This window comes from Epinephelus moara, chromosome 17, assembly GCF_006386435.1.
Source record: "Epinephelus moara isolate mb chromosome 17, YSFRI_EMoa_1.0, whole genome shotgun sequence".
Taxonomy (NCBI): Eukaryota; Metazoa; Chordata; class Actinopteri; order Perciformes; family Serranidae; genus Epinephelus; species Epinephelus moara.
The window spans coordinates 25716192-25741114 of NC_065522.1; positions in this window are offsets into that span (position 1 = coordinate 25716192).

Below are 24923 nucleotides of genomic sequence, written 5' to 3' on the forward strand. Positions count from 1 at the left end.
GAGATAGAGAGGGAGGCAGACGAGGAGAAAGACACACAAACACAAAAGGTCCCTAGAAGTCAGCAAATGCAGAAATGTACAGTAAATCTCACTTGACATGATGCATGGCTTGGTATTTCTATATAAAGTACATCTGAACATTTGCAAAGAAACAAAGGACTCGAGAAATTCATAAGAAGCGCGGAGAAGAAAAAAGTCTTTGGGTGAATTTAGGTTACTTTTTTAACAGTTTTCAAAAATACAACAGCGCGGTCCCGAGGGAGCTTCAGCTTACCAGGGCAGGGAAGAGAAAAGGGAACGTCATATCTAACAGTGGACGCCATGCAAACTATTTCTGTGCCCGTCCAGGGAGAAGGTTGTATGTTTCGGGCAAAGAGAACACACATTAAGACTTATTTTGCCTCTGAAACTTTGCACCGTAACTTCTGCTCTTCTTCACCGACAAAGAATAACCTGCCTCAATATGCAGTACCCATGACACATCTCACCTGTATGATGTCTGCAGTGGTGGATTACTTATCTGCTGTACTTACAAAGAGACTGTGTCCTTCTTGGAGAGACGGAGAAACACCACTCTTCTTACAAATAAAAAGTCGCATTCATAGGCAATAAAACACATCACTGGTGCATTGAAAGGACGTCTTCATTATATTTATTCATTCAGATTTTTATATCATTCTGTAGCTGTGGACGGCCTCTTGGAGACTCTCAGAACTGAAGAAGCTTCTTGGATGAGAGGCGAAACGTCTTCAAGAAATTGAAGCAAGTCCAGTTGCCTACAATATAGCACTTAAGATCAAAATAAATCTATGAAGTGAACACCCGCCTCCTGGATAAAGGTCAGGGGTTATTGTACCCACTCCCAACCACCCCGCCCAAACTTTCACCCTCTTAACTCGCAATGTTATCCCGCCACCTTTCCCCAGACACCGTTGGGTGGCGTTACACAATAACGGCAACTGACCGTGTATTATGGCGAGACAAAAGGACGGCTTTTTCGGGCCGTGTTTGACACCTGAAGTCACTGCCCAAGCACCGGTATTTGACAAATTGGGAATGAGGCCAGGTTGAATTATAACGTTCCTGACATGTTCAGTGTAATCTTGTACATATTAGTTTTTGGCAAGACACTTGAATAAATCCAGTTGTCTGAAGGAGAACTTTGTGGTTTTCACAACAATATACAAAAGATGTTGTTAAAGAGGAAATTAATTAAATAAGTTATTTTCTACAGTGTAGATTTTTTTGTTTCCCTGGCACACAAAGGGGGATGAATGACAACAAAAACAAATCCATCGGTATACCAGCCACATTGTTATTTTAAACACCTGTATAGGCCCAGAATTTCAAAATCGGTGCATCCCTAAAAGCCAAGATTAAAGACAAGTTAAAAATAAATAAATAAATAAATACAATATATAACACAGAATTATGTTTTTTATTTTCTACCTGAATAACTCTCTCACGACCCCCCAGATTTGTCTTGTGACCCTTTGGTGGGGGCCCAACCCCTAGGTGGGAACCACTCAACTTTTGAACTACCCAACTGTATGTCCTCCTCAGACCCAAACTTTTGTTTGGTATGCTTTTTTAATTTCTCCTAGTTATTTGGGATCAGTAGGTCCCATTGTCAATGACAATAAAGTCCCAATGTCCTCAAATAAGACGATAATAAAGTCCCAATGTCCTCAAACGAGATGATAATAAAGTCCCAATGTCCTCAAATAAGACGATAATAAAGTCCCAATGTCCTCAAATAAGACGATAATGATAATAAAGTCCCAATGTCCTCAAACGAAACGATAATAAAGTCCCAATGTCCTCAAATAAGACGATAATAAAGTCCCAATGTCCTCAAACGAGACGATGATAAAGTCCCAATGTCTTCAAATAAGACGATAATAAAGTCCCAATGTCCTCAAACGAGACGATAATAAAGTCCCAATGTCCTCAAATAAGACGATAATAAAGTCCCAATAACAAAGTCCCAATGTCCTCAAACGAGACGATAATAAAGTCCCAATGTCTTTAAATGAGACAATAATAAAGTCCCAATGTCCTCAAACAAGACGATAATAAAGTCCCAATAATAAAGTCCCAATGTCCTCAAATAAGACGATAAAGTCCCAATGTCCTCAAACAGGACGATAACAAAGTCCCAATGTCCTCAAACAAGACGATAATAAAGTCCCAATGTCTTTAAATGAGACGATAATAAAGTCCCAATGTCCTCAAATAAGACGATAATAAAGTCCCAGTGTCCTCAAACAAGACGATAATAAAGTCCCAATGTCCTCAAACGAGACAATAAAGTCCCAATGTCCTCAAACGAGACGATAATAAAGTCCCAATGTCCTCAAATAAGACGATAATAAAGTCCCAATGTTTTCAAATAAGACGATAATAAAGTCCCAATGTCCTCAAACGAGACAATAATAAAGTCCCAATGTCCTCAAATAAGACGATAATAAAGTCCCAATGTCCTCAAATAAGACGATAATAAAGTGTGTGGGCTGAGAAAGCCTGTGAGTTTATCTTCTCTATCTCCTTTAACTTTAGCTTATATTGGAGTTATGATATGTAGCGTGTGAAATAAAGTATGGTGAATGTGCTAGGAAAGGTAGTATCGGCACGGTCACTACCTGGAGCTCGCATGTACGGAGCCTGGGTTTGGTTGAAGGTGGCAGTGTTGTTTGGGCTGAGAAAGCCATGCGTAATGTAAGGTAAAGGAGGTTGTTGGGTTGGTGCAGGGAGCAGTGAGACCTGGCATTAGGGGAGTGTCTCTGGGACACCAGAGATCACTGTCTAGCCTCCTGGAGGTGTCGTGGGACCAACTAGACGAAACACTGGTAAAAGGAGGTTCCCACCTGATGACCCCCAAAGACATGTTAGTTATCACTGCTCAAGCCTTGCCATAATAGCTTATCGTAGGGCTTAGGAGGTTATTCACTGAGTGCTGATCCTTTCTCTAGAGCACAAATTTCTTGTGTTTATTTGGACCCAATGTCCTCAAACAAAACAACAATAAAGTCCCAATGTCTTCAAACGAGTACTTCCTAATTAACAGTGTGTTAGTTAGCTTGTGACCATATCAAACTACAAACATTATCAATCACAAATTAACAAGTTTCAACCACAAACTGTGATCAGGTTTTGGACCTTGACCACTTTTGTGTCAGGATCGGCTGCAGACTGACTTGGCAGAGATGGCTGCCATCTTGTTTTTACAGAGATTAGTGTACTGTGCAAATTATCCTCCTGCATGCTGAAACCTTGTTACGACTTTTATTTCCTCTAGACAGTCAAGTTTGATCGTCTTGTACGTGTTTTGCCAGAGCCACTAGATGGCACAAAAAAGTGTCCACAAGTGAGGACAGAATGAAGTTTAAGCTCCAGTAAACCCAAAATGTGATGTCCTTATGAGGACACAGGGTCTCAGGATGATATAAAGTAGTTAAACCAGTTAAATGCTGCTCACACACTGATGCCCCAGTATGAACTATGTTGACATGTTGACATAAGTAGGGTGCAAGACTTGTGTACTAAAGGGTTTTTACATTGCTCTACTTATACTTCATCCACCATTACGTACATGCAAATGCACACACGCACAAGTTAATCATAGTGAGACACAGATGTGACAGATTAGATCAGACTGAAGAGGTTCGGGTGGAGGAAGGCTACCATCTGTGTGATCTGGGGTGAAGGAGGAAGACACAGCCGACAGAGGCACAAGGAAAAGTTTTGTGGGAAGTGTAGTTATACATGATTTATGGCACTGCTTGGAGAGCAGCTTGCTGTTGTGTGAAATTTGACATTAAGCATCTTTTATGTTATTCCTGTTTTTAGTCTGGAAACCCAAGGGCAAAGAATATGCAATGTGTAATTTTGTTCCATGGAGAGATGGTGGGGTGAATGAGAAAAGTGTTCACAAAAGTGTTTGAGCTTATTTGAATGAGCGACAATGTGATCGCGGAATACAAATCAGCCACCGGTTGTGACACGCCGAGCTCAGTCTAAAAGGTAGAGTGGGTTTTTTCCTCAGTTTATATAATCTGCAGTAATTCCTCCCATTAGAATCATCTCTTTCAGCACAGACATATACTAAAGATAAACATTATCACCTGTGACCAGAGACGCATTTTAATTTAAAACGACGGCGTCTGTTTTGACCTCGCTGTTGTGCATCTGTGAATGACCTTCGGCCTGCAAATTGCAATCTCGCCATTGTGACATTTATTGTTTGTTTATGTGTTTATACCAGACTTGGAGATATGCTTTGCACATACTTAAGCAACATCCTTGCTTTTAAAGGTTAGAAGGCTGAATCAGAGGCTAATGATGACGATGGGTATTTGTGCAGGGTGTAATTGGGGCTTCTTTTTTATTAATGGCTTTTTCTGTGTCAGCATGACTGTATTTGTATTTTAATTCTGATGTTACTGATTTAAGGCAAATCCCACTGCTGGACTAGACCTTTAAATCTCTCCTTTACTCGCTGGATGTGTCGAGAACGCAGTGAGCCACTGATAAATGAGACGGGTGTAGCTGTAGAACTCCAGGATCGGGCCCACCTCCTCTTTTGGACCCTTGGGTAGACGATATGCTCAGGATATGACAGCTTGCCTCATGGTTTATTAGTCTAGATAAGCAAAACGACCTCCACCAGTAATACCCAAGTTAAAAATACCCTCTTAATATTTTCCTATTTAAAGATCCAGGGTGTAGGATTTCAGGGGTATATTGGCAGAAATGGAATATAAGATAATAAGTATGTTTTTTCTTAGTGTATAATCACCTTAAAATAAGAATTGTGTTTTCGTTATCTTAAAATGAGCTGTTTATATCTACACATGGAGCAGAGTCCGTCATGTTTCTACAGTAGCCCAGAACAAACAAACCAAAACGGCTCTACACCGTGACATTCTCCCGAACGTCTGGATCATTTGTCGTCAGAGAAAAAAGTTGAGCACACATTAGCAGTTGCTAGGCTAGCAGCACAAAAACCATTGGAGAAACACTGATCTTTAACACTAAAGAGTCTTTCAATAGAAAAAAGAAAAATAAGGTAACATTTAAGGCCTTTGAGGGGCGAACGGGGAGAGCTTGTTCGGATGCGTGTTCTGGGTAGCAACAATAAACCAATGTCCAATTCGTCAGGTTATTTGTGAGTGCGTTGACACATGCTCATCTTAACACAGGTAAACATTGTATATCAATACTTCATCTCAGGTATGTTTGCACTTTGCAGTTTCAGAGTCCATGAAAGGAAAGTGTCCATTCAACAGTTCAGTGTTCGTCAAAGCGAAGTTTCCATTCATCAATTTCAGTTTCAGCACGCTACAAACTTTTCATGCCGCCACACTTATTAAGGTAGAAAACCCCATCACACACCTACTGCTCAACACCTGCACCTTACCTATATTACCTGCATTTTGCAGCAACAACTATTGCAACAACTAAACTGCATGAATCAAATCAAACACAGAGAATGTTATTGTGGCTCCAACAAACATGAAACTGCTTTATTCAGTGTATTTACCGGTTTTAATCACCTGGTCCTTTTGTTTTGGAGAGGAAGAGACCTCTATGGATACTTCGACTCCTGGTTAAAACCTCCCGAACAATGAAAAATGAAATGAATTCTAACCAGGAGACATTTCAGCTAGTTACAATCTTCAATCCCTACTTTTAAAAGCCATGAAATCCCCTATTGCGGCTTCCAAATAGGGTCAAAAATAGCCGCCCACAGACGCCATATCTGTTAGGTTAACATGTAAAAACATATCACTTATTTAGTTGCAATTCTATGTTCTTAAATTAATAATAACATTAATAACATTTTCTTTAGCAATTTGTCAAGAATATCATCACTGCAAAAATACCCTGAAATATTGTGATGTTATTTTAGGGCCATATCGCCCACACCTACTAGCTAGTTTGCAAATTTCCCCATGTTTTCATAGAACACTGTTTACAACCACAAAGAGAAAACTCTGTGGTTATTTCATTTGACTGAAATGACAAAGTGAATTAACGTTACGAAATGTAACATGAATAAAGCTGGATGTCCACTGGATCCGTCACGTGCGCGATCCGGCCGAGGCGTGGGATCTAATCGCAGCCATTCAACTCAATGTAAGCTGCTCTACCAGAAGTGCCGCAGGGTGTCCTAGCTGCGGCCTAGAAGCGGCTCTCCACTCCGCTAAAAATATGTGCCGGGTCTATTTTTGACGGATGCTGTGCGACGGCGCATCAATTTGCACGAAACAGATGAGTCAAACAGGAAGTCAGGCGCAGAAAAGACGAGAGTATCCGGTCAATTTTCAAAATAACAACACCCATGAAAACTCTGGATCATATTTCACATCGCAACATCACAAAAGAGAAAAATCACAAAATGGCCTACAGTGGTCAATGTCTGGCAGGCAGAGAAATCTTTTTTGTTTGTTGATGTCTTTATACCTCCAGGGTTTCCGCAGATTATTGTGCAACATTATGATCTCGCCACCCACCAATTCCAGCCGCTCACGAACGGGTCCATGTCATTGGTCTGACAGCCCATTAGTCCGACGGTCCACGGTGCTTAACGGCTCCCGGCGGGCGTATTTCTACCTTGATGGTGCGCTGCGACCGGTTCTTTTTCATTTTAACCCACACCATGATCTTTTCCTAACCCCAACCAAGTGGTTTTTGTGTCTAAACCTAACCAGACCTTAACCACAGGGCATCATGATGATTTCGGAACAATGGGTTTAATATGATCGGAACAATGGGATGTCGGACCAATGGGCTGTTCTCCTCACGAACACACCGCTATAGTTCCAGTGGACACTGACGCCTGGCACAGGACGGAGCGATCCCGCGCCACAGCCGAATTGCACACGCAACGGACCCAGTGGACATCCAACGTAAGACTTAAATACATCAACTCATCTGTGATAATTATTTCTGCCTGAGTCACATCAGATAAAGACTACAACTCCCATGCTCTCACGCTACAAAGCCCAGTGTCTTTTGTTTTGATCGGGAGCCCCCTAGTGGTGATTTCCCACCTTGATCCCAGTGTCAGAGTTGGACCCAAGCCTGGAGCTCGGCAGCAGAACACAGCTGGAGTTAACTGGCTGTTGCAAACAAAAATTTATATGCAATTTTAGCCATATGGGACTGCAACAAACAAAAAATAAAATATATAAAAGAAAAGAAAAGAAAAGAAAATTAAAGAAAAACAAAGAACAAAGAGAAGGAATAAAATGTGATTTGTGAATTATTGATGTAATGTTCCCCAGGAAATATGTTGTAATTTATTTTCAAAATAACTGCTACTATTTCATTTTGAATAAAAAACAAAATGTATTTTATTGATTCAGTTATTTTTACTGTACTTCCTACCCACAGAACGATTGTGTTACACAGGTAGATGCTGAATAACAATCTGATTTAAAGAACAATCACTCTGCATATTCTATAACTCCATCTCTAGCAGACAGCACCTTGTCTCCATGTGCCTTACAGTGCTGTATTTTCCCTCCATCGGCGACAGTGACCCGCATGTCATCTACATCTCATACTGTTCACCCTGCTGAAAAGCACAGTGTGCCATTGTCGTCATCTCCGATCACCGTGTGCTCGACATCTTACGAGAGTCTGCTTCAGTCCCCTCTCGTTAATGCAATTTAATGCGGTGTCTTTCGCATTAGGTTCCCAATTGCAGTTACCATGGTGACATGCATGAAAAAAAAACAACACACATCTCGCAGCAGCTTGTTATTGCTTCATTACAACTACGTTTGAAGTTTTTTTTTCCCTCTCTATCTGTCTTTTTGTTTTTCTTTTCTTGCAGGAACCTTGGGTGGGAGATAAGCAGACCGTGGCTCCATCAAAGGATGTCCTCCCCTGCAAGCAATTACCCCTCCAGGATAAGCTCTTGTTATTCCCTTTACAATGAGCGCTGATTCCGGTCCATCCAAACCATCGGGGGGAAGCGCACACTCGAAACTTCAGTGGGCATCATGATGAGTAAATCATGATGCTGTGTGTTTAAAGTGATTTTATCCATCAAATTAAATCTGCAGTTGTGATTTTATTTCTTGTCTTTGCTGCAGATACTGGAAATCACCAGGAGAGATACAGACAGGGTCAGAGTGGGAGCAAAGCCGGCCCTGACAATAAGTAACTTCAGCTGCACCTCAGCAGGATTTACAGTGCAGGAACACAAAAGCCAACAGCACAGTTAGGACAAGTATACACTTGTTTCTCAACAACTCAGGATTTACAGTGCAGGGACAATAAATTAAAGCCAACAGCACTTCAACAAAAAACTCTGCTCTCAATCACAAATTCGAGATAACTTCAAGCTACCTGAGTGCTGCTGCTAACTGGCGAGCTTCGTTAACACTGTCACTACATGAGTTAGCCTAGCATTAGCAGGGAGGTTGTCATGTCACTCTTTTAGCAGCGGCCTCCTCTTCTTCCCCCTGTTCTCCACTGGAATCCACCTGCTACTCTATTCTTTACTCCTATTTATTTGGCATTGGTGGATTTAGCATGGCAGCTAGCTGGAATTTGCGTGGCACCGACATCTGTGACATTATTTCTGTATTATGAATGTTAATTTTTTACAATAGTATGTATTGCATCCTCAGTTTAAATTTGAACCATAAATACAATGACTGCTCCTTTGAGAATGCCCGTCCCTGTGAACCTGGGAGCTGTGTCATCCAAGGCTAATAGCCCTTGGTAGGGTCTCCTAAGGCAAAGTGGTCCCAGGGGAGGGTCCAGACTCAGCAATTCAAGACCTTGATGACACAGCATATTTGGGCTTGTTACGGGCACGAAAGATAGGAGGCCCTGGGATCATCTGGCTTGGGAGTGCCTTGGGGAGGGACGTCTGGGGTGCTTTGCTTGGCCTGTTGCCCCTGCAACCTGGCCCTGGATAAGTGGATGAAAATGGATGGATGGATGGATAATGAATAAGAAATGATAAACCAATTTTTAAAAAGTAGGCCTAATGAAATCAACGCTATTTACCATCCATCCACTTATCGGGGCCAGGTCGCGGGGGCAGCAGGCTGAGCAAAGCACCCCAGACGTCCCTCTCCCCAGCAACGCTTTCCAGGTCCTACCTGGGGACCCCAAGGTGTTCCCAGGCCAGATAAGATATGTAATCTCTCCAACGTGTTCTGGGTCTGCCCCGGGGCCTCCTACCAGTGGGAAGTGCCTGGGAGGCATCCTGATCAGATGCCCAAACCACCTCAACTGACCCCTTTCAACGCGAAGGAGTAGTGTCTCTACTCCGAGCTTCCTCTGGATGTCCGAGCTCCTCACCCTATCTCTAAGGCTGAGCCCAGACACCCCATGGAGGAAACTCATTTCCACCACTTGTATCTGCGATCTCATTCTTTCGGTCACTACCCAGAGCTCATGACCATAGGTGAGGGTTGGGACGTAGATGGACCAGTAAATCAAAAGCTTTGCTTTCTGGCTCAGCTCCCTCTTCACCACGACGGACCGGTGCAGCGCCCGCATCACTGCAGAAGCCGCACCGACCCGCCGATCCATCCCACGCTCCATTCTACCCTCACTGTGAACAAGACCCCGAGATACTTGAACTCCCTCGCTTGAGGCAGTAACTCTCCCCCAACCTGGAGAGGGCAATCCACCAGTTTCCGACAGAGAACCATGGCCTCAGACTTGGAGGTGCTGACTCTCATCCCAACTGCCGATCCCGCTATTCACCAAAGTAACTAAATACCACATGCATTAGCCGTATGCACATCACTGTCATAATTACCTTCACATGACATTGCAGCTGGTGTCATACTGGGGACGGAAACAGGTGTAGTGTGCACTGCTTTTTTACTGTTTGCAAATTTTTCCATGTTCGTGGGGACACATAGCTCATCAAAACCAACATGAAAAAAAGTAGTTATCTTCCCATTACAGCATAATGTTTCGTTGTCACAATATTGTTGCTAGATGATATTAAAAATGAGTGGTAATGTAAAATTACCTGTTGCACACACCCAAAGGTGCGGCCTATGTGCTGGGTTTTTTCTAAATGGTGGTTGACCAGCACATAAGCTAACCCTCGGTAACCTTATTGTTAATATTTTGGCACAATATTTAGTATATGGGAATCCACCTATCCATACAGTGAGTGATTCTTCACATTGCCTCCCCTTAGGCTTGTGAAGCTCAGGTTATAGTCACCTAACTTTGGCCACAAAAAAAGCAAAGGCTGAGTTCTTGCTTAACTTGAAATCACTGACGTGTTATGTTTGTTTGAAGTGTAAGTATACTGTCTGGAATGTGTTTAGAATATGGACTCAGCTGCTCATGTCTCCTCAAGTATCACCCTGGCAGGTGCTTATGCATATTCATATATATGCTAAAAATGTCTGTCAACAATCTCAAGATAAGTATAAACGACAGAAGGAGCACTTGTGTAATATGTTGTAATGACAAGTATTTATCATAGTGATTGAAGCTGTGATCTTAGACGGACACTGCAAAATGTGTTATGTGCCTGGAATCGTTCATTAGGGATGTTTGATGTCTGTCAAGCTGAATGGACTCTGAACAGTAAATTTTATTCTGGTCCAAGACTGAAACAGAACTCTTTCTGTGAGAGAAAGGGCACTGGAGTGTACAATCTTAGATGACCACACTCAAGACCCCTAACACCTACACTATGTTTTATTGCTGTTGCCGGCCAGTACTGTAGCTACTAGGGCACCCTCAATTGCAGATGAATCCTAAGCCATTTCGTTCTGGAGCCAGGCCTGGTGCTCCGAATAGTCAAAGTGGTTCATGTAGTCTAGGCTGAAGGGCCACTCTAGAACCACATCCGGTAAATTTGATGTTACACGTCACAAAATTCCAAGTCTTGCATATCCAGACACGTCTCTGATTGTTGTTTCTGGGTTGTTTGTGTTTCTTTAAACCAATCACGATTGACCTATGGCTAAGCCCCGCCTTCAAACGCGATGAGCCAATCACAGTGCGTACAGCCATTCCCAAACACTCGGACATTCTCTGCCTGGACGTCCATTGAAATGCATTACAGAAAGTCAGTTTTGTTCGGTTTTATTATGTTTTTCGGAGATTTGAAGTTTAAAAATGGTCAAACGGTGTGCATGGGGTACATGCAACTCCGACACAAGGTATCCTGAGAGGCTGGGCAACGAGGTGTATTTTTTACACTTTAAACCACATCTCAACTGAGAAAAGTGTCTCCTTTGGATAAAGTTGTGTGGTAACGTTAGACCACAACATCAACTCAACGTGAATAAGATTAACAATGATGTCTACATCTGTTCTAAGGTAAGTCAACATTGTGTTTGAGGCAACATATTGTCACTTTGCTGGAAAGAAATATAAAGTTATCTTTAACATCTCTAGCTAACGTTAGCTAAAGTTAGCCTAACGTTAGCTCCTAGCTGCGTTGTTCATCATGTCACCTTGTTTGCTGGGAGTTCATTAGCCTATTTTGTTCTAGTTTTGTACTTTGGTGATCGTACATCATTGTTAGCTGTTGTCCAAAGGGCTCTAGTTAAGCTAACGTTAACTTCTGGAGCTTAGCTTCATTAACTTATCTGTAATGGCAGAGATAACAAAGGTTGGCAAACGTTATGCTGAATGATTCAGTGTAAATACTGTAGCACCAAACTAACGGAGAGACGCTCTTGGTAAAGATGGTAAAAAGGCCGTTATCCTTTTCTCATATTCTGAGCCAAAAACCTTAACTTCAGTGGCACTTTGATGCACCAAAATTTCGGCAACGAGATACGGTTCACAAGCGTACACTGTGACCTGTAAATTTTGTCTTGTAATTTAAGCTTTTCATCGACCTTCTCAACAATAAAATGATGAATATATCCCTCCAATGCGTAGTTTAGGCCCTTTTGGTTACTTCTAAATGACATCTGATCGTTATGTCGCCAAAAATCATCAAGTGCCTCCTGTGAAATGCCGTGTACTGTGACACCTGCCGTAGCACCGGTCACTGAGTGTTGATATTTTGTCCGACTGCGTGGAGGGGGGCGTGGCTTAGCCATAGGTCAATTGTCTAGCGATGGTGCCCTTGCAAAACAGTGTCAAGACTCATGAGGGTACTTTCTTTGGTGGGGAGGTGAGTGCTCACATTAAAATGGAAAACCTGCAAAAGAAAGCGCCACATAAAACATTAAGGAAAAAAACAAAATTTTGGGGTGTAGGTTGCTAGCTCTGGAAGTTGTTTTTGTTTTACACACAGCGCTAAAACCAAGTGCGGAGATAGGTCTGGCTAAGCAAGAGCAAAGAGGTTGAAAAGAGAAGAAGTCAAGGTGTCATATCATCGGGCTACAACACATGCTCAGTAAAATCTGGTCTGCAGTTGCTGAAAGGCCCAATAGTTGGTGCATTAACACAGTGATGATTGATCTGTTTCACCAAGGCCTTCAAAGTCAGTGTTGGGTCAAAATATATTTTGTATGGAAAATAAAGGTATAGGTGAGACTTACAATTCTGCACATACTGAAAAGGTCCTTAATAAAAGACCATTAACAAGTGCTTCCAATATTAAAAAATGCTGCCATACCAACCCGTTTTCATTCTAGAGTAATCAAATACCACCGCTTGGTCGTTGATTTCCACATCAGACACAGACGAAAAACAGTCATTCTTTTGTGGCAGTATGTTGCACCTAGAGGCAGTGTCAATTAATAATGCCACCGGATAGCGTCAGTTCGAAACACCACCTGCCACAGCGCCTGTGCTCCACGGCTGCCATCACATCCTCAACCTCATGCCGCATGGTGTACTCACGCTGAGGTGCCACAACATTTTGGATCCCTCAGTGGATGCACAACGGCTCCCACCATTCACTCGCGTGGTTTTGTTGTCTCGTTGTCCATCTTGCAAGTGTATGTGCATTAAAAACAGCAGTTAATCATTTCGCATGGCGGCATTATGACATGAGAGATTGCCTAAGACAGATTGGAGTGTTGCGCTCTCGTGTTCATCTCGATGTATGACAGATGAGACAGAGACACATGACATGAGAGCCATGTAGAGTAAAGGACTCTTTGAGACGTGCAAATAAATCATTGTTGTCAATTCCCTCTGGAGATGCGCTTTCTGTGTTTCAGTGTAGACAATTATTGCGTTTCACAGTGACACGTGTTTCAAGGACACACTGTATACTTCACTGTACTGTAACCGTCTGTCAGCTCATCATCTCTCTGCTGCCGTACCTTCTGTCCGTCTGTGCAACGCTCATTGCAATGCTCACACACAGCCAAATATACATTTGACAGTTACTCTCAATTTATTAGTGTTTCCTCAAACCTCCATTCTGTAGCCAAGGCAGTTTATTCTCAAAGGGAGTCCAGGAAGGAGGAGAGTTTTAGATCTGAATGGGTGACTGAGCCAGTGAGTGTGTCTTCCCCCCGGTCCCTGAGGTAAAAGGCATGTATGAGCTACCTTTCACCTAACCCATGCAGTCCTGGACTCTACAAGACCCTCTGCAGATGGTGAGACATCTGTATGCTCCGACATGGAAATGCTGGACCACTGACAGGAGGTTGGGTTGTTTGATTTCAATTGGCAACGGGAAATCCTCCCCCTTTTCTTGTTCCCGTTCCATCTCGCTGAAATATTTACCGAGTGTACACCCATTCATCTGCAGTGATAACAGGGGCCCAACGGTTTCTTTGTTAGGTTTTGCTTGGCGGTTTGCCGGGGGATGCACAATCAAAGCGGGAATCAAAGCAAGAAACAATTACAGTGGCTTGTGTGTAGGTGAATGGCAGCAATGAAAAGCTCATTGTCAGCTTTGTGCACCAGCTGTGGCACGGGCAAAAGATTTAAAGGCTGAGGCGGAGGAGGAGGTGGATGCAGAGGTGGAGGCTCTCATCTCGCTCCTCCGTGGGGACTGCTAACCTTTCCCCCAGGCCAGAATGGTCAAATCTGTAGCATCACACTGCCAGGGTGGAAATGTGTATGAAGTGGGAGTGGACAGGGGTCGGGCTCTTCTCATTCACTGCTCCTTCCTTCCTACGAAAAGTAATGCACTATAATTCATATGCAAACCATGTAATCGTGAATCGGGAGGAGTGATCACATGATCTATGTGCTGCAGGCAGTCCTCCATCAAGTGGGAGCAAAAAAGGAAGACACTGTCTAAATAGCTACAGAGTCCATGTATGAAGGTGGTTGCTGTGGTGGTGGCTTGCAAGAACAGCACCAAGCTTTGAAGCCAATGCATCATATTGTCCAAACATAGAATTACAACTTCTGGGGTCCATCATGTGATACCATTGGGCCCACTGGGCCTTACATTGTGAAAGAGATATCTGTAAATCACTTGAAACATTGTTTTGAGCATCACAACTAGGGATGCAAGGTTACAAGATTTTCATGGTATGATAAGCGTCTCAGATATTATTGCGGTTTCGCAGTTTGGGGGTATTACAACACTATTATAAATCAGAATGACACTTAAGGAATAAAAACAAGAGGGTTCTTTTTAGTTGAACAAAGGGTCTCTTACTATAATTGAAACTTGAAACCATTTTGTTAATGGAAGTATGTAAAAGGTCTCTCCTTTGGATATAACGAAAGTAAAGGGGAGATTTTCTGTTACAACAAGGATGATTTATTTAGAACAAATTCAGAACAAAAGTTGGGACCAAACTTTGGGAGATTCTAATACCGATATGTTTTTAACAAAAAAAAATCAAAAATCAAAAGAGTACCTAAATTATTTTTGCTCCATTTGCCAACAAGAGACTTTCATGGGAATAAAACACAGAAATACTGAAACAGTATCCTGTGCTCTTTATACATCTCTGACTAACGCCCTTTTTAAACAGGAATTGTGCAAATTTGCAGGAAAGCCCAATCAGTCTTTTTTCAGCATTGGCAGTATAAAAACAAAATGCCGCCTACCTACTTTTGTTTATACAGAATGCGCCTTTTTCGGGGCAATGGGGGGCGTGAGCAAGTAACAAAATGTGTAGCTCAGCGGGTGACGTGAACAGTGACGTGGGAGGGAAGCCACAGCTAGTCAGTCCTTCGGCGATTCTCTCGTAAGTCAGCTCGTTCTTCACCGTTCCCGTCATCTGACGGTTAATGGCCTCTTTGTTTGCGAGGACAAGGAGGGCGCGTAATTCCTTGTCTCCCCAGTTGCTCATCTTTACAGTGTCTGTCAGGTTTGCGTTTCCCTCTTGCTACTAGCTGCTCGCTAATTCCTGCTATCAGCTGTTTCCTGTTTATCCACCGCCAGTGGGTCGCACGTGCGGCGTCATCAACAGCTCCTCCCACAAGTCATCAACAGCCCCTCCCGTGGCGGAAGGGTGCCTCGGTCTGTTTAAACTAAAAGGGTTCCGCCAATATGACTACCCTACGAGGCGCAAAATTGGGCACCTCGGATCAACTCGCCAATCCGGCTCTGTGTGTCTAAACGCTCGCAGCTTGCCAGCAAAACGGCCCAACATTCACGGAAAATCTGGCAGTGTAAAACCTCGTCACATGTCCAGGTTTGGTCATGGACTACTTACATCGAGATATGACATGCAAGGTACCCTGAAAGTGTTGGTTGTTAATGTCCTGGGACGCCATGTCAGTTCAACACCGTGCTTTTTTTTTTTTTTTTTTTTTTTTGGGCTTTAACAACAAAATCACGTGATTACGTTTTACCAGCACATGCATGTGGTTGGGTTTCGGAAAAAAGAACAGGGTTTGGCTTTACAATCATACAGGAAGCAAACACCAGCCTCCTGGGTGAAAGCTGGTGGTTGTTAGACCCATCCACCACCCCTCCCACCTATCATCCTTGGACTTTGGCCCCCTTAACTTGTGTTGTTGTCCAGCAATGTTCCCCCTGACTCTGCCTGCCGAACAGCTGCATATCATGCCGACATGAAAGGCTTTTTCGTTGGTGTCTGACGCCGGAAGTCACTGCCCAAGTGCCAGTATTCAAGAATGGCAGTATTTCATAAGATATCACACGGACAGTGTGCATTGCCTTTCCTAAGATATCACATTAGACACTGTATGAAGAGATGCAGCAGCAGGGATATGCTGGACTGACTGAATGACTGGCTGCTTCCCTGTCAACGTCTTCTCAATGCAAGCTCCTGACAGTGGGCAGAAAAGGAGGTCAAGTCACTGAAGTGATCCTGCCCCTCCGCATCTTCATCTCCATCCATCCCTCCACCCATTTCTCCACCAACAGCCCTGTTTATTCCCTTCCATCACCATAATACCAGTCATTTGTGTGACGCAGAGCTCGAAACCTGTAATTTTCAGGAAGTCAGGCTGTTGTCAGAGTGAACATGATTCCCCTGATGCATGTTTTTCACGGAGCCCACAGTACAACAAACAAGACGACAAGTTTAGAGCTACTGTGAGGCAGGGACGCTCATTACACACCAGGGAATAAAATTATCGGATGGACGATAATCCTTACAATTAGTGTGGCAAAAAATTTTTTAAATATTGGCCCAGTTACACAGAAAAAAAAAACATCAAGTAGTTGTCAAGATATCTCAGTGTGCTCCAGAGTTGGACAACAGAACTATTCATATTGCCATCCCTAGATCAGGAATCACACACATACGAGAACACACACACGCAAGAAGCCGAACACAAATTACCAGATCCCAAGTACTGGCATGATTGTTTGTCATTTATGTGTAATACAGCTCCTCAGAGAAGCCTCTCTTCCATGATGCTTATCCTGTTTTGTAAGAATTTATTTCATTCTTCTTCCCTTCATTTTCATGTTTGTCTCCCTCCTCCCCGGAGAGATTAATCAAGGTTCGAGCCGTGTTCTTAGTTCCCACTCCTCCGCATCGCCGCTTTATTTATCCACCTTCCTGTGGGGCTCACATACATCTGTATATGCTGAGAAGGGAATTTTAATTTCCTGTAATTTTCCTCCGCTGACGTGCATGGGAGTGAAAGTGTGGCGAGCCGCGGGAGAACACAGATGTGGATTCTGTGGAGTGACAGATGAAGAATAGGTGTGAAATTGACACTCGAGTTCACTCCCATCAAGTGTCAAGTCCCTTACATATCTGGAGGACACATTGTACCCGCCGAAGAATCAGAGTGCAAAAGCATTATCTGTTTTTCATTTTGTGGCTGGAATTGGAGTCTTAGTCGATGATATGAGCCACTATTGAGCAGAGCAGTGATAGGGAGGTGGAAAGGAGGGAGACGTACTTGGGATTTGAAGTGAGCTTTGATTTAGGGCTGGATTCTGTAACCTTACCACGCATTACTTTTCAAGCTACTTTGTCTCCCTGCCTAAAAATCATCTCCCTCCATTACCCAGCAGACTTTATTCCCCATAATGTCCAATCTTTTCCCTGCTTTCTCTGAAATATTTCCTTTTGAAAAGTGACCCCCGTCTTCCAATCCAAGGTACACATGGAAATCAGTTTCTCCACCAGCAGTTAATTATAATGTGTTACTGTTGTCACGGTGGTAGCTATTCCACCGTAGGAGTCACATGTTGTAACTCTCCCAGCAGCCCACTTACCTGAATAGAATACTGGCATTGTGCATTTCTGCAAACCACAGATGTGTTACATTTGTACTTCTCAACTAAAATACTGTTTTTTCTAACTCTCACTAAGGGATCTTTGTTCCCAAAACTAACCACATGTTAAAACCCTAACCCAGGGAAACAGATCTGTGTGGGTACATGAGACCCTAAAATAGAGAGTGGGTCATAGGGAGTACCACCAGTTGGTCCAGGAGCTTCTCCTCCATGATGGCCATTTCCAGGCATATTTTAGGATGACTCAGGGGCAGTTTGACAACCTGCTGTCTATCATCTGGCCGTATAGCTCTGGGTATCCAGCAACCACTACCACCAGTTTCTCTTCCACTGTTTACCAACTGTAAACTTGTTGTCGTGACCACCACAGAAGGCCCACCTCTCACATCATCTCATTGGACAATGAGGAAAAAGACAATGAAAAAGACATATTGTGGGGCGTGAAGTTCTTTCAACGCACTTTGGCAAAAACACTCGGCACCAAGAGCCCAGACACCGACACCATGCTGATGCATGCTGACACCAAAGATTGTATAAAGAAGACTAACAACATAACAGTTCACAGAAAGTGAAGCCAAAACATCTCAATCGCCCCCTGGTGGCTGGCTGCAGGATACGTCATGAAGCCTGCCCCCTCCATATTAGTAGACAGGACATGGGCCAAACTAAAACCTCAAAGTCCATCCATCCATTTTCAACCGCTTTTCCGGGGCCGGGTCGAAAGGGGGAAGCTGGCTGAGCAAAGCATTCTCGATGTCCCTCTGCCAAGCAATGATTTCCAGCTCCTCCTGGAGGACCCAGAGGCGTTCTCAGGTCAGACGAGATAAGTAATCCCTCCAGCGTGTTCTGGGTCTGCCCCAGGTCTTCCTTTCAGTGGGATGTGCTCGGAACACCTTCAACGGGAGGCGCCCAGGAGGCATCCTGATCAGATGCCCGTACAGCCTTAACTGACCTCTTTCGATGCAGAGGAACAGCGGCTCTACTCCGAGCTCCCTCCGGATGTCCAAACTTAAAGTACACGTCAGAAATTTCTTTTCCCCAAAGATGGTGTCTGTCATTTCAGGTAGTTCTTATCGTGCTGCTGTTTGTTCAAGTGTTCATTTTTCTGATATGTTTGATTTTAGTTAGTTATTTGATGCTATAAAGAGGGGGTTTGACGTCATGATAGACAGCTTTGTGTGCAAAGCATGCCTGTGATCAATGGCGCAACAAGCCATTCGTCAGATGGGTGTTTGGGCAGGAATTCGAGACAGCAGAGAGCCCTACTGCATAGATCCCAGCGCCAAATAACGTCACCAGTGACCATATCCAGGATATTTTGGCCTCAATTTTTATACAGTGGGAGGAGGTCGAGACTTGTCATCCATCTTTATATACAATGTATGACTGACACACACACACACACACACACACACACAGACTGAGCACCACATACTTGGAGAAGTCTAAAAAACTTGACTCAAGGACAACTACTTATGGCATTTCAGTACCTGAGTCGACACATCCACCCCAAGACAATCATTTCCATGGAGTAAACCATTCCATATCTACTCTCATATAATCTGAATGAATTTATTGACTTTACCTCTGGATGGTGCTGAATATTCAGAGCATATCAAAAAAAAAAAAAAAATACAAAGTGGCATGTACATGCACATTAATACAAATCAGAATCTTCTCCTCAGAAACAATTCCATAAAATGCAAATGATGCAGGTGACCTTGCCCGGCGGGGGAAATGAGAGGAAAAATCTGCACACCTCGTTGTCAACAGAAGTGATAGAAGCAGAAAATATTCCCTCGAGGCAACTGGAACATCTCTATTCCTCCTCCCCTTCCCTGCAGGGCTGGCAGAAAAAGTTTCAAAATGTTGCAGAGCATGAAAGATTGTGAGCTTTTGGATATTGACATATTTTAATGCAACTGTGTTTCTCCCAGTCAAGCAGGTATTATCTGCATAGTGAAGCAGTGTGCCTTTTTTTTTTAATAGTCTGTGTAGTCGATATGAGTGTTGTCCACCGCGTGTGAATAATGGATGAGGGTGTGAAAGGAAAGGTGAGGTGGGAGTGGGTGTATTCATGCTTGGTGTGCTCCATGAGGCTCTGAAACACAAGGATAACGCCGGCTTTATATTTTACATGCACGTCCACGCACACATGCATACAGGCGTGCGTGCAAAACACAATTTCTTTTAATGCTAGAAATCACAGAGGCTTTTAATTTATGCGACTGCGATGTTAAAACAGCAGCTGGTCCACGGAGGATGAATGCTGTGGTGACTTATGGACACAAAAGAAGTTGAGTAGTCCTGCCAACATGCTTTTCACATCCTAGCACTGCCAATAGCTCTGAACCAGTGGTCAAACAGTATTCAAATATCATGGGTCAACAAAGCCACCTATCAAGCGGTATAAGGAGTGCATGCTCAGAAGTCTCCGTCCACAGGAAGGGTGAGATAAAAATGGCGTTTTTGTACTTGTAATGGCCATGCAGAAAGTGCACAAAACAGTACGCAGACATGATCCATGTCTGTAAAGCACTTTTGTAAACTGAAGTCATCAAGTATAGCTATACAAGTATATCACTGCCACTCCGATCAACATAACGCATCGCCCAAATNAGTATAGCTATACAAGTATATCACTGCCACTCCGATCAACATAACGCATCGCCCAAATAACTCAACTCTGTACATTTAACAATAATTTACATTAAATTACTGTAAATTCTCAGGAAGTGACCTTGTTTTACAAGAAAGTACATTCATAAACAACAAATCTACGTCAGCAATTGTGCTTTGAAACTGCTCCCGATGGTCAGGGTCAGCACCGTGCACGGTAGCTTGCTGCCATATGTATGTGTGGGTGAATCAGAGACAACTCCCTCACAAATCGCTTTGCAAACACTGGAAATAAATGCAGCTATTTACAATGTCAACCTTCATTAACGTATCTATAAACCGTCAGATTGTATTAGGGAAAACTAATTAGTGACATATAAATGTGATTTACAAGACATGGTTGAAGGATGAGCGTCTTTGAGAATGTGTACATTGGTTCAGTTAATCATTCATGAGGTTTCTTTTTTGCAGTACATGTCAGTCAGGAGGGTCATGGTGTGACCTTTAGGTTGTGAAGAGCTCTGCACAGGCAAATAGTGTGCTTGTACACCTGTTATTACAGAGAACTGTGTCTTACAGTTAAAGAAAGTGGATTGATTTTCTGACAGGAAGCAGCCCAGTCATAATGATAAATGTTTCCGCAACCACAAGTTTATCATATTGGGACGTTTCATATGTGGAATTTATGTTGCAACTTTGTATTTCTGCACTTTTCACTTTTATTTTGTGACAACGCTGTTATTAACGTAGTTAGATTTAGATACAAAAGTCACTTGGCCAGGGTGAGGAAACCATTGGCTTGAAATGTGATTTGGTCGCTACAACACAGCTAGAAAGCTCCAGACCTTAACAAAATACCCGCAATTGTTGCAACAAATACAGCTGGAAGTGTTCCGACCTCTCACCAAAAAAAATACCCACTTTTGTGCCTACAAACATAGCTAGAAATGTCCAAACATCTTGTTTATAATTATCCACTTTTGTTGCTACAACTAGGCTGGAAATGTCCCAATTTGTCATTAATGAATATCCACTTATATTGCTACAAACACAGCTGGAAAACTTTCGAACCCCTCGTTAAAAAACCTGCATTGGTTTCTACAAACTTAGCTGTTAAATGTCTTGACCCCTCCTTAAAAAATACCTACTTTTTTCGCGACCAAAAAAGCTGGGAATGCCCCAACATCTCCTTAAAAAATATCCCCTTCTATTGCTAAAACAAAGCTGGAAATATGTTGACGTCTTGTTAAAAAATACCCACTTTTGTCGCTACAGACACAGCTGGAAATGTGTCGACCTCCAGGTAAAAAATACCCACTTTTGTCGCTACAGACACAGCTGGAAATGTGTCGACCTCTAGGTAAAAAATACCCACTTTTGTCGCTACAGACACAGCTGGAAATGTGTCGACCTCTAGGTAAAAAATACCCACTTTTGTCGCTACAAACACAGCTGGAAATGTGTCGACCTCTAGGTAAAAAATACCCACTTTTGTCGCTACAAACACAGCTGGAAATGTGTCAACCTCTAGGTAAAAAATACCCACTTTTGTCGCTACAAACACAGCTGGAAATGTGTCAACCTCTAGGTAAAAAATACCCACTTTTGTCGCTACAAACACAGCTGGAAATGTGTCAACCTCTAGGTAAAAAATACCCACTTTTGTCGCTACAAACACAGCTGGAAATGTGTCAACCTCTAGGTAAAAAATACCCACTGCTGGAAATGTGTCGACCTCTAGGTAAAAAATACCCACTTTTGTCGCTACAAACACAGCTGGAAATGTGTCAACCTCTAGGTAAAAAATACCCACTTTTGTCGCTACAAACACAGCTGGAAATGTGTCAACCTCTAGGTAAAAAATACCCACTGCTGGAAATGTGTCGACCTCTAGGTAAAAAATACCCACTTTTGTCGCTACAAACACAGCTGGAAATGTGTCAACCTCTAGGTAAAAAATACCCACTGCTGGAAATGTGTCGACCTCTAGGTAAAAAATACCCAGTTTTGTCACTACAAACACAGCTGGAAATGTGTCAAGCTCTAGGTAAAAAATACCCACAGCTGGAAATGTGTTGACCTCTAGGTAAAAAATACCCAGTTTTGTCGCTACAAACACAGCTGGAAATGTGTTGACCTCTAGGTAAAAAATACCCACTTTTGTCGCTACAAACACAGCTGGAAATGTGTCAACCTCTAGGTAAAAAATACCCACAGCTGGAAATGTGTCGACCTCTAGGTAAAAAATACCCAGTTTTGTCACTACAAACACAGCTGGAAATGTGTCAAGCTCTAGGTAAAAAATACCCACAGCTGGAAATGTGTTGACCTCTAGGTAAAAAATACCCAGTTTTGTCGCTACAAACACAGCTGGAAATGTGTCAAGCTCTAGGTAAAAAATACCCACAGCTGGAAATGTGTCGACCTCTAGGTAAAAAATAGCTGGAATTGCCCACACGTCTTGTATAAAATGACCCATTTTTGTTGCTTCAATCCTGATTGGAAATGCAACAACTGCTTGTTATAAAATACCAACTTCTGACACTCCAAACATGGTTGGAAATGTCCCAGCCTCTTGTGAAAAAATTACCCACTATTGTCACTAAAACACAGCTGAAAATTCCTCTACCCATTAAAAAACCCACTTTTGTTGCTACAAATATAGCTGGAAATGTCCCAGTTACTCATTAAAAAATATCCACTTACATTTGCTTAAAACACAGCTGGAAATGTGTGTACATCTAGATAAAAAATACCCGCTTTTGTCACAGCAATAGAGCTGGAGAATTCTCGACCCTTTGTTGAAAATCCTGCTTTTTGTCGCTACAAACGCTACAAAGTACACATCTTTACCCGTTATAAAATACCCACTTTTTCTGCTGTAAAAAGGTGGCTGGAAATGCCCTAACATCTCATTAAAAATATATCCACTTGTATTGCTAAAATCAGTGCTGGAAATGTCCCAATCTCTTGGTAAAAAATACCCACAATGATTTTTTGTTAGACCCAAATAGTGGTCTGCTGCTTGAAATGTTGGCATTATATGTATAAACGTACAAATGTAACCTATCAGTAGTTTACAAAAATGTACAATGCCAACACTATTTGTTGTGGTGCATCAGTTGCCTGTTAATGCCCCAGGGAAAACTTAGCAGATGTCTGTGTGATGATATATTGAATATGAATAACAGCCAGTGTTACAGTACATGTAGATATGAGTGTCTTGCACATGTCCCCTCGATACTTAAGCAGCAAATAAAGCAGGTTTTGTTCATAGACAGCAGGAAATGTCCCACACTGTACAGGTTATCCCAAAAAATCTCTTCCAATATACAGCAACCGTGACCGAAAATGACACCACCAGCCTCAATTTCATCCCCCCAGCTTGAGAAAGACCTTTTCACTCACAACACTGCCCCTCTCTCCCAAGTTCCTTGCATCATCAGAAAGCAAGCCCACGGCAAACTCTGGCCCCGGTCATTGTGCCAGAGCGAATGGATCCCCTGGCACAATTCACTGCCGCGCGGCCCCGCTGGCCATGACATGCTAGTAATCGTCATACTCTGCTAATCGGCAGAGTGGTGGGTGAGTCGCCAGAGATGGAGCCAGGGGGCCAACACGATGCCCTCTGGTGAAGTTGAGTCATTTTTCACATGGAAGCATTCTCAATGCTCCGGCTAGAGATACTCTAAAAATATAAAAACAAGCCCCTCTGTGCAGGTAGACTGAGCTCCTCTAGGTGAAGTCATGTCGCCTTATTTAGAGACTTCTTTTCCAAGGTTTTCTGGTATGGATCACTACAGCTTTACTGCTGAATAATCCTGAATTCCACTGCCCTTATATTGCCAATGTTTTTCAGTTTGACTTTTTTAAGTACATAATATCATTCATAAAGTTCTGAAAAGAAAAACTTGAAGAAAGGGCCCCACATCAAAAGTGCTAACCAGGACCATCTCTAAGTACACCTGGGTCACGGTCTAATTCATATGTCCAATTTCAACTTTCTCTCAAGGGCACCGATCATTATAAAAATTAATTTGTCTTTATAGATCTTCTTTAAAGTCCACTCTACACATTTGTACAGTGCACCAGAATGTACCAAAAATGTTGGGAATGACCAAATAGAGGGTAAAAAAATGACCTTGCTACAGTTCAACTCATTGCCACCATCTCTTCTATCTGCAAGACGAACTCATTCAGCTACAGTCAAGCAAAATAAAAATCTGTCACTCATAAAATACAGAGACCAAGGCTTATATAACCCTGCATTCATGTGGTGTGGGAATAATTGGAACACATTAATAAATGACATTCATTTTTGCTCAAATCTAGTTTTTAATATGGTGCTAGGTTGTAACCGTTGTTCTTATCCAGAGAGTGTGACTGAGATTTGTTAGAAAAGTTATTTATCGGCAAATCGAAGCGGTTTCACTACACTTGGATGGCAACATGAATCTTCATTGGGAAGGTAAACACTTTGTAGCGTCCATGTTGTTTCCATATTCCAACCTTAAAGCTCATGAACACACCCAAGTCGAAAGAACGACTTCCCAGATAGGGGACTAGGACCATTCGAGGAGCGTGTGAACACAGCGTCAGGAAATCATATCTTTAAGACAGACTGTGATATGCATGAGATCAGAGGGGATCACATATGCTGCTGAGGCGGCTTTCCAACATGAAAGTATGAGAAAATCATATCACCCTCCAAACAATCGCACTTTCAAGTCGCAGTGCAGGACTCCTCTGCCGC